We start from the raw sequence: 10581 nt of genomic DNA on the forward strand, positions 1-10581 counted from the left end.
GCAGCGTTTCAGTGCCGAGGCCAAAGCTGGGGCTCAGGGACAGCTGGGGCACATGGCAGCTCTGGGAATCTCTGCCATGGATGGCTGGCCATTCCAGGACTGCCTGCTGGGCAAAGGAGCTTCTCTGCAGACTGTGGAACCAACAGGTCTCATGGACTGTAAGAAGCCAGAACTGCTGCAGGACTGTAGAGGAATCTGGGTCAGAAGAGACAGTTCAAGGTCTCTAAGTCTGACCTCCTGCTCAGGCCACAGTCACCAATGGGATCGGACCGGGCTGCTCAGGGAGGGATCCAGTCATGTTTTGAAACATTCCACGGATGGGGATACAACAACCTCCCCAGGCAACCCATTCCATGAGCGACTGCCCTGACAAAATACCTCCCCCTCCTATGCGGTTGGAAGCAACAGCTGGGCTGGCAGGAGCAGAACCTCCCTGCTGGGCCATTCCCCAGCAGCCCAAATGCCCTGTCCAGGGCTTGGTGCGGAGGCCGGGGCGGCTCGTTCCTCCAGCTGGGCATTTTAGGAGCTGCCCTTGCCCCGTCCCTGCCAAGTCCCTCTGGCAGTGGTGCAGCTCCTCAGCTGGAGTGCCTCTGAGGGACCCCCGGCCACGTTTCCCAGCAGCTGAAGGAAGGGAGGGTCACCCCCCAAGCTGGGCTGCCTTTCTCTCGCTGCCTTTTCCCCACCTTTACACTGCAGTGACAAGAGCTGCACTTTCCCAGGGAACGGGGCAGGGACAGGGGAGAGCAGCAGGCAGGAACCCCCTTCTTTTCTGCAGGCCAATGACTAACTGTGTGTGAAGGGACAGCGACTCTGGTACCAACTCCACCTCCCACTTCTTGTCACAGATCGATCTGAGGCACTTGTCAGGTCAATACCTGCCCTTTGCAGGAGCACCAGGCTCGTGTTCAGTGTCCTCATTGTAGCCCACGAATCCCTCTAGGTGTTAAATCAGCCTCTCTGTCCTGATTCTTCTCATGAAGAATTAGCGTTTAATGAGAGATACAAATTATCCTGAGAGTGTCTATGTTACAAGCTCAGTTTGGCAGTCTCCATGCTGCTCCTTGGCAATCCAGGCGAACCAAGGACGCCTGCTTCCAAATTTCCAGCCACTCCCCCATACCACCACAGTGATCCTCAGATCTCAATTCAATCAGACAAGACTCGACACAGAAGGAGCGAAAATGGACATGAACTCTCCCATAAATGCATAAAGCTACTTTATTTTCAGTAGACATTTAATTTTGAAAAATAGAAATGCTAAAATATCTCATCATCTTTTGATTCCATAAAAGTCACAATAGAAAGCTTCATAAAACTGTAAAATACTACAATGTTATAAGGAATTTCACGGTTTCTATTACTGGGAAAAAAAATCACTTGAATAAGATTTGAAACGTTTTCTGCTTTTTTCCTTTTTGTTCCACCATCCTGATCCACTTCATTTCATCCCAAGTTTTCATTCTCTCCTCCAAAGCAAATACAGACTTAGGAGAATTAAAAACAATAATAAAAGTAGCTGAAAGTGCTGTTGATTCAAAATCAAAATCCAAATACAAAGGTGTATCAGCAGGCCAGAGGCTGGTGGCCACCGTGTTCCCGGAGCTGGGACAAAGCTGGCTGTGGCTGGTGGCCGTCAGGGGTCCCACCGGGAGCTGGGACCTTGGATTTGTGAGGGGAAGGTCGTTGTTGACGGCCGACTCTGATCTCAGAGGGCTTTGGGTCAGCCTCCACACCTATTCCCTGAAGCGCCCACCCAGGCTTTTCCTACGAAATACCCAATTTGGATTGAGCTGCTCCTCTTCAGGCCTTTTCCCACGTCTCTCCAGCCTTTTCAGAGCAGGTTTCAGCTGCGTTCCTGTGACATACAACACAGCTTTCATGGAAACGGAAGCGAAGACCCCTTGAGAGTGAGCGGGGGATGTACAGAGGGGACGGCTCCTTCGTGGGAACAGATGCTCAAATTTGGCATTTAAGGTCTCAGCACCATCAGAAAATCCTCTCGACTTCACCAACAGGAACTTTGGTTTCACAAGGACCAAGCGGCAGCACATGCCCTTCCTCTGCAGTGGGGTTGTCTCCATCAGGGAATTCACCTGGACAGCCCGGGGATTCTTTCTTCTTATTTTAATTTTTGGACGAAGCTTTTAGTGTGTTCCCTCATGTCCTGGTGAAACCCAGTTTCCCAAAGGCTTGTTTAGATGCACACACCAGTATAAACACGCTACAGAGAGAAAATCCTCCCCTGAGGTGATTGCTCACTTGGTGCCACCCCAAAATCCTGGGATGCCCGTGCCTGGCCTGCTTGGTCCTGCTGCATTGCCGGGTCTGGGGCTGAGAAGCTGAGTAGCCAAGATTTCGGGTAAATTCCACAGATGATGGTGTGGGATGCAGGAGGATGCAGATCACATCCCGTCTCCTTCACAGCAAAGATTACTCATAAAAAATAAACCCCATAAAACCAACACAACCCTAAACCAGCCAGATGCTTCGGAGCAGAAGGTGTTAATGGAACCGATCCAGCCCTGCGCCACGTCCTGGAGATTGTGGTGTGGTGGGTTTGTTTTCTTGTAAAAATCACATTATATATGGTACAATACATTTTTTACAGAAAGCCTGGCATCTAGAAATAAGAGGTAGAACTTTTAGATACTTCTGTATCTGAAACCCACAGAGCAATGCTCCGGTTGCCCAAGGCCTCTCTATGCCACCAAAAGGAAAGGGACTTGGGTCCCAGCTCTTAAACCCTAAGGATAATTTAAGGATTTATCATCTAGGGGTTTAGGTCCTACTCCCAGGAATTACCAGTCTGGCAGCAGCTCTAATTTATTACTCTGATTTGTATTTCTCCCCTCCCAACTCACAACAAAACAGTATAGGACACCCTTAGTATATTAAAAAGTCAGCCCAAAGGCAAAAAAGCCAAGGTCAGCTGTGATTCCTCACTTAAAAGAGGAAAATGTAAAGTGGGAATGACTGAAAATAAAGATTACAATCAGAATTTACGGATGTTAACATGAGAAATTAAAACCAAGAGAAGAGCACAAAAGCAAATCATCGAAGAAGGGAAATAAGTTAATGACCAACTGATCCCTGCCTGGGCAGCTTAATGACACAAATAATTAATTACTCTGTTAAGTGCTGATTTTTTTTGCAACTGCTTGGCACCTAAGGAAACAAACAGTGACAGGACAGCGCTGCAAATCCAGAACACCAGACTCAGAGGAAAAAAATAAATCCCACCATCAGCAGGTTAACACCAAGGGGGAGGGGAGGGGAGAGGAGAGGTTCGGAGAGGAGAGGTTCGGAGAGGAGAGGAGAGGTGAGAGTGGGTGGCCAGGAGACCTGTCAGGAGCTGGAGAAAAGCACTTAAGCTGGAGGCACCAGAAGGAACAACATTGATTTTGTAACCAGCAAAGGAAAAAAACCCCAAAACAAAAAGCTCACAAAAGCAAAATCTGTCATAAAGCAGAGGCCTGGAAATTAAAAAAGAGAGGAAAAAAAAGAGAACAAGAAAAAGTACTTCTCAAGTAAAAGGAAAGATTAAAAACTAAAAAAAAAATCACTCTAAATATATAGATATATATTTGTAGTGCAAGTCAGAGTCAAGCAGGCATGCGAGAGGTTAGTTCTACTCACTGTCGGCAGGTTTGCTATCACTTAGGAAAGGCTCCATGATGTCCATTGGTATTTTAATACTTGGGACTTTTTCTGAGTAGGGGCAGACTGTGAAAGAAACGTGTAAAAGCTCTTAGAACATTCCCACTGCTCTCTCTCTTATCGTCTCCCACACATTAAAATTATCCTTCACATAGTTTCTGTAGGAACGGGGGAAAAAAAAGAAGGAAAAAGAGAAAAGCATTGTCCAGCTTAGTTTTAGTTGCCTGGTGGATTCCACTGGTTCCCCACTGCACCCCACTTCCCCTTGTTCTTCACACTCCAAAAGTAAAACAGACTGAAAGGATAATCTTGTGGAATTGTAAATTAACACAGATCTTCCCCTTTCCCACCCCACCAGCTTTTAAGACACCATCCCATTCTGCTTGGAGTCGGCTGCAGGAAATACAGACAGAAAACGGATCTGTAGGCAGACATAGCAGGGCACTGGCTGCTGGGAAAGCTCATCCAAACCCTTTATCCTGCCGGCATTTCTGTAAAAGCCCTTAGTTGTTCCCAGTTGCTCTATGAGGGCAGAGGTTCCGTATGCTGGGCTGGTTCAGCAACTCCTCTTTAATTGGGGTAAAACCCAGCCTCAGTTACACCTCTAGTTCATCAATTCCAGGACCCTTGGAGGGATTCAGGATCCCTGGCCTGGCAGGACAAACAGCAACCAGGTCAGGAAGAGGCAAAGGGAAAAGCTGGGGTACCAGGAGGGCTTACACCCCACTGCCTTCTGTCACCCCACCTGCTTATGCTTAGCAGACGGTACTTGGAATTATTCTGCTTTGTTAAAAATAAAGGAAACTTCTCATAGCCAAGGAAAGGCTGATATTGCCTAACTTGGCAAAGGCAGGAAGGTGGGATTTGCAAGAAACATTGGGACAGCAGCCCTGTGCCCCAGGACAGAAAGCCTGTGAGCTTTGGCTTTCAGGTGCAGTGTGTGGCGCAGCCTGGGCACTCTGTGCGGAGTAAGTGGTCTGTTTCCTGCTATTCGAGCAAGCCACATCAGCTCATCTGCACCTAAGGACCTTGTGAGGTAACCAGGAGACGAGTTGAGGTTCTTCCTCGGAGATTTTTACTTCATGGAGGAGCTCCTTTCAGTTCAGCGCGGGTGAACGGAGCTGCACTGCAAGCTCTAATCATCTCATCATTGAATGCAGCTGAGGGCGTTTGTGGGGGATTTAAACTGCAGGGAGAAACTGCTCCCAGCTCAGCCCGGCTCAGCCCGGCTGCCTTGCGAGACCTAATCAGCTGAGCAGGGGGTGGAGTCCAGGTGGTTTCTGGGGGATAGAAATTGGAGCAGGGGAAGAGGGGTGTGGCCTGTTCGTAAGGCATGGCGCTTGGAACAGCGGGTCGTCCGGGCAGAGGGAGTAAAAGAGAAGAACCGCTCTCCTTCCCAGCTGTCTGTGGTGGCCTATGAGGTAGGTCTGCGGCTAAGGGTTTTTCTGGAATAGGACTGGGAGTTTAAGTGGAGCACTTCCTCAATAGACGGGGTGCAGTTCAACAATGGAAAGAAAAGCTTTACCGTGTGTCTCTCAAGTTCAGCTAATGGCCCACTTTTGGTAAAGGGGGGCAGCCAGGGCTTTCTGTGCTGGCACCTTTTCCCTGCGAGGAATCCTCGTTTGGGTCGGGTTTGGGGGGGTGTTACAATCTGCTAAAATATTGCAGAAAGAATTTTTATATTCGAATGTTCCCTTGAGCAAAATTAAAACTCATACAAGTTAACTGTTGATGCCAAAACTGCTTTTATTAATTGCTAAGAGATGCAAAGAGAAAGAGGAAAAAATAAGAAAAGGTTAGAAAATGCTAAGATTACTTTTTAGAAGCACAGAAAAAGATTACCACCGAAAAACTACCTATTCGTCCGAGCTGACTTGTGGAGTGTGGGGGGGGAGAGGGAGAGAAAGAAGCAGCTTTCGCCTTTTTTTTTTCTGTCTGGCTCCACCGCCTTTCGGTGTGATGTTATCTCTTTAGCTGCAGGGGGTCTGGAATGCAGCCGGGATGTGGCTTCTCCGCAGCTCACGCCGTCACTCACCCCGGCCCAGTCTCAGGCTTGTGCAGAGGTCTCGGTCCTGCCGTACCTCTCAGAAATGGGGTTAGGGTGGAAAACTCACGCAGGGTAGCACGGAGGGTCCCGGTGCAATTCCGGAGGGCAGAGGTTCAGTCTCTGGTGACGGGCAGGCAGTTTTACGGCGGCGGAAGAAAAGAAAAGGTGAGGGCGAGGCGGAGACAAGATTTTTCAGCTGGTATAGCCAAAATCTCTTGCTCACTCCTCTTTCCCTGGTTTTCCCAAATTTCTCTTCAGCTTTTATAGTGTTTAAGGAGGTAGCCTGTGGTGTTTTGGCACCTAGCCCTGTTCAGATGTTGGCAGAGATAGGATAAGGCTGGACAATACCAGGATCCTTTGGCAGGAAAATTCCCGTGGGAAGCCTCTGGTGAGAAGTTCTGGTGAAAAACTGCCACAGGAGTTTTGGTAGGAAGTTTTTGACCGGCAGAAACACTGGCGAAACATCATTTTTGGCATCTGTATGGTATCTGTCTGTTACCCTCCAGCCCGTGGTTCGACCTTGTTTCTCGGCACATCGAGGTAGTTTTCTTCAGTGGTGGTAATGCGAATCTAGCGAACAGAGGGGGAGAAGGAAACAAGCAAGGGGTTTATCATGCATTTAACCAGGCCAATGCCGGTAATCAGGAACAAAATTCCAATGACAATTGTTATTCCAATTTGTGCTATCCACTTTCCCCATCCCGTAAGTCCAAAAGACTCTAGGATGTTGGTAAGGCATGTTCCATCTAACACTTCTGGTGGTTGCATTGCATAAAACCAATTTCTAGTGTGGTTACTTATTTCTCTCATTGTTATTCGTGCCTCTTCAGTAGAGGTTGAAGCATTATAAATTGTTACACAGCATTCAGTTTCTGATAAATTTAACATTCCACAAACACCTTGTTCTTTTAACAGTAACATATCTAATGCTAATCTGTTTTGCAATGTCATCTTAGTAGTTTGCTGGACTTGAGTGTTTAGTTCTCCAAATGCATGTTGTGTCCAATTGCTTAAAGCACTTAATTGCCAGGTAATATCTTCTAATACAAATTGGTGTCTTTTTAAGGTGACATAGGGGGTAAAGAAATTCTCAAGAAGAAGGGATGCTTTTTGCCCGGTGGTGTAATAATCTGGAAAATCAACTCCTTTAATTGCCCATTTTGGCCTTTGTGTTGCTTTTGGAGAGGGAATAACACTGCGATGGTGACGTTCTTTAGACACTTTAGTGAAAGTAAAGACACGTCTGGGGCAGAGAGAGGGAATTCCAGGTGCACACCTAAGTCCAGCATGGTGCTCTAATGACAAATGTGAATAAAACTTTCCATCGGAGCATCCCCAAGCCATTCCCAGAGGGGCTATATATTTTGCAGTTTTACAGTCAGTATTGTCTGCATGGTCAAGGATGGTGATTTTTGGTTTAGTATTTCTTGGAGTACTGTGGATTGGGTAGTGGGTGTAGGGAACTCCACAGTGATTAAGGAGATATTTGTCGGTCGAGTTACAGGATTCATCCTGATTTCTCCAGCCTTTTGAAGGGTATCTCCAACAAGTACACATATCTCTTATCAAAGTTCTAATTCTGAGTGAAAACCACGTTTCTGGAGGATTTCCTGGTCCTTCTTTGCATGTTATAACCTTTGAGCAATTGAATAAAGGACTTTCTTCTACCTGAGGCACGGTAAATTTGGGTTCTGTAAATTTGGATTTAAAAAATGCTTGTACAGACCATACTCACATTAAGTTTTTCCGGTTAATTGGAGTTATATTTGTCACATTAGGAAGTTGTACACACCAGGAAGGATTAAAAACTGTGTCCTATTTACTTTCGAATACATCTGGTGAGTATAATGGGTCAAAGAGTGGATCCCATGTGTAAATAAGGCAGGGTTGTCTAGCATTATATTCCTCAAAGGTTATTATTCCAGGTTTAAATTCACCTTTACTTGATGCAATAGATGGGTGAGGGGATTCCATTTGAGATAAGATGGTTATATTTACCTTTGGACGTATTGTTTTACACTATTTGGTGCGTGACATCCAGTCTTGAGTTATATTAGGAGGTGGGGTGTAAGTTTGGTAAAGACCATGCACTCTAGGGGTACCTTTCCAGAGTAGTTGGGCTCCGTTGGTCTTGCTGGTCCACTTTTCGGGTAGGGGTAATGGGGCTGTCACACTAGCCATGTTAAAAACAAAAGATAAATTCAAAGGTATCATAAAAAATGGCAATCCTTGTTCAGCAGACTCGGGTAAAGATACACATATGCCTTGATCGGTATGATTCCATATTTTTGCAAACCCTTTGACTAGTTCCCAGGCAAGGTTCCTCTGATTTTGATTTTTAACAGTCTGTTCTGCTGAGCACATGTACAAGGTAAATAACCATACAAACATAACTAACACATTATAACTAGGGTTACCAGCAAACTGAACCATAGTCCAAATCTGAAATTATTCATTCCCAGTTCTGAATACTTTTCTCCGTGGGGTGGTTACCTGGAAAAGAAAAGAAAAAGGTCTGTCTGGCCCCTTTTAGGGCCCAGTATTAAAATGTAGGAACAATCCACCGAGAGCTTATTTTGTGTTCTTTGCCATAAGCATCTTTTGCTTTCCAGGTGTATGTGTTCAATGGAGTGGTCAGTATCATTGCTACGGCTCCTACAGTAGGTAGTTCCACTAATACAGGTTGTCCAGGAAAGTGGGAGGGTTTCTGATTATTCTCAGGTTTTGATGTTGCTGGTATCAGAGAGGGAGGCTGTGGATAAAAAGCTGTAAGTCTGGGACAGCCATTCACTCCCCATCTGTCATTTACCATTTTTACAGCATCCCATAGTCGGTTAGTCCAGTTGGATTTCTGAGGTTTCAGAAATCGTTTAAGCAGGCCATTTGTTCTTTCCATTAGGCCATTTGCGTGTGGGTAATATGGTGTGTGAGATATCCACTGGATTCCTTCTTCTTTGGCCCACTCTTGGACGATGGCAGCTGTGAAGTGTGACCCGTTCTCTGATGGAATAGATACAGGTTTTGGGAAAAAACTGAACCACATTTGAAGAGCTTCTAGAGTGTTTGTACTGGTTGCTCGAGGGAAAGCTTCTGCTTGCACTAATCCTGACCCGACTTCCACTCCCACTAACACATCCTGTTTTCCCTCAGACTTGGGGAAGGGTCCAATATAGTCTGTCTGCCATGTGTCCCCCAGCCCTTTTCTGACTCTGATATGTAGCGGGGGTTGTTCTAAGGGTGACGCTCGAGTCGGGTTCTGCACTGTTCACATGAGGATATGCAGGAGCGGCACATCTCTCGAGAGATGTAACTCGAGAGATGCAAAGAGAAAGAGGAAGATGCAAAGAGAAAGAGGAAAAAATAAGAAAAGGTTAGAAAATGCTAAGATTACTTTTTAGAAGCACAGAAAAAGATTACCACCGAAAAACTACCTATTCGTCCGAGCTGACTTGTGGAGAGTGGGGGGGGAGAGGGAAAGAAAGAAGCAGCTTTCCCCTTTTTTTTCTCTCTCTGGCTCCACCGCCTTTCGGTGTGATGTTATCTCTTTAGCTGCAGGGGGTCTGGAATGCAGCCGGGATGTGGCTTCTCCGCAGCTCACGCCGTCACTCACCCCGGCCCAGTCTCAGGCTTGTGCAGAGGTCTCGGTCCTGCCGTACCTCTCAGAAATAGGGTTAGGGTGGAAAAGTCACGCAGGGTAGCACGGAGGGTCCCGGTGCAATTCCGGAGGGCAGAGGTTCAGTCTCTGGTGACGGGCAGGCAGTTTTACGGCGGCGGAAGAAAAGAAAAGGTGAGGGCGAGGCAGAGACAAGATTTTTCAGCTGGTATAGCCAAAATCTCTTGCTCAATCCTCTTTCCCTGCTTTTCCCAAATTTCTCTTCAGCTTTTATAGTGTTCAAGGAGGTAGCCTGTGGTGTTTTGGCACCTAGCCCTGTTCAGATGTTGGCAGAGATGGGATAAGGCTGGACAATACCAGGATCCTTTGGCAGGAAAACTCCCGTGGGAAGCCTCTGGTGAGAAGTTGTGGTGAAAAACTGCCACAGGAGTTTTGGTAGGAAGTTTTTGACAGGCAGAAACACTGGCGAAACATCATTTTTGGCATTTGAATGTTATCTGTCTGTTACAGGGGACAGCAGCCCTGTTTCCCGGGACAGAAAGCTTGTGAGGTTTGGCTTTCAGGTGCAGTGTGTGGCGCAGCCTGGGCACTCGGTGGGCAGCCAGGGCTTTCTGTACTGGCACCTTTTTTCTTCTAGTAATTCTCCTTTGGATCGGGTTTTGGGGGTGGGCGGGCCAGTAATGGCGGACGGGGCTGAGCAGTGGACAGCAACCCTGTTTCCCGGGACAGAAGCTTGTGAAGGTTTGGGCTTTCCAGGTGCAGGTGGTGCGCAGCCTGGGCACTCGGTGGCCAAGCCAAGGCTTTCTGTGCGGGCCCTGTGTGCCCTGAAAGAAAGCCTCATTTGGATCGGGTTTGGGGGGGGGGCGGGCCAGTAATGGCGGGGCGGGGCTGAGCAGTGGACAGCAGCCCTGTTTCCCGGGACAGAAAGCTTGTGAGGTTTGGCTTTCAGGTGCAGTGGGTGGCGCAGCCTGGGCACTCGGTGGGCAGCCAGGGCTTTCTGTGCTGGCACCTTTTGCCTGCAAGAAATCCTCATTTGGATCGGGTTGGGGGGTGGGCGGGCCAGTGATGGGGGGGCGGGGCTGAGCAGTGGACAGCAACCCTGTTTCCCGGGACAGAAAGCTTGTGAGGTTTGGCTTTCAGGTGCAGTGTGTGGCGCAGCCTGGGCACTCGGTGGGCAGCCAGGGCTTTCTGTGCTGGCACCTTTTTTCTTGGAGGAATTCTCATTTGGATCGGGTTTTGGGGGTGGGCGGGCCAGGAATGGCGG

At 47.7% G+C, this 10581-nt stretch overlaps 2 long non-coding RNA genes across 2 annotated transcripts in view; one reads left to right on the forward strand and one right to left on the reverse strand.

Annotated features, from left to right (window-relative positions):
- Positions 1–1200: 1200 nt before the first annotated feature.
- LOC120324979 lies at positions 1201–3709 on the reverse strand. Its single transcript, XR_005566729.1, has 2 exons — positions 3637–3709; positions 1201–2221 (listed from the first exon to the last, which is right to left on the reverse strand). It is a non-coding gene; the product is annotated as an uncharacterized LOC120324979 (long non-coding RNA).
- A 1282-nt stretch (positions 3710–4991) lies between these two features.
- The window catches only part of LOC120324983, a 35679-nt gene continuing 30089 nt past the window's right edge, over positions 4992–10581 (forward strand). Inside the window, exon 1 of the long non-coding RNA XR_005566733.1 lies at positions 4992–5078. This is a non-coding gene — a long non-coding RNA (uncharacterized LOC120324983). The remainder of the gene's footprint in view (positions 5079–10581) is intronic.

Source organism: Pipra filicauda, unplaced genomic scaffold (genome assembly GCF_003945595.2).
Source record: "Pipra filicauda isolate LSUMZ 115617 unplaced genomic scaffold, ASM394559v2 scaffold1279_size58734_pilon, whole genome shotgun sequence".
Classification (NCBI taxonomy): domain Eukaryota; kingdom Metazoa; phylum Chordata; class Aves; order Passeriformes; family Pipridae; genus Pipra; species Pipra filicauda.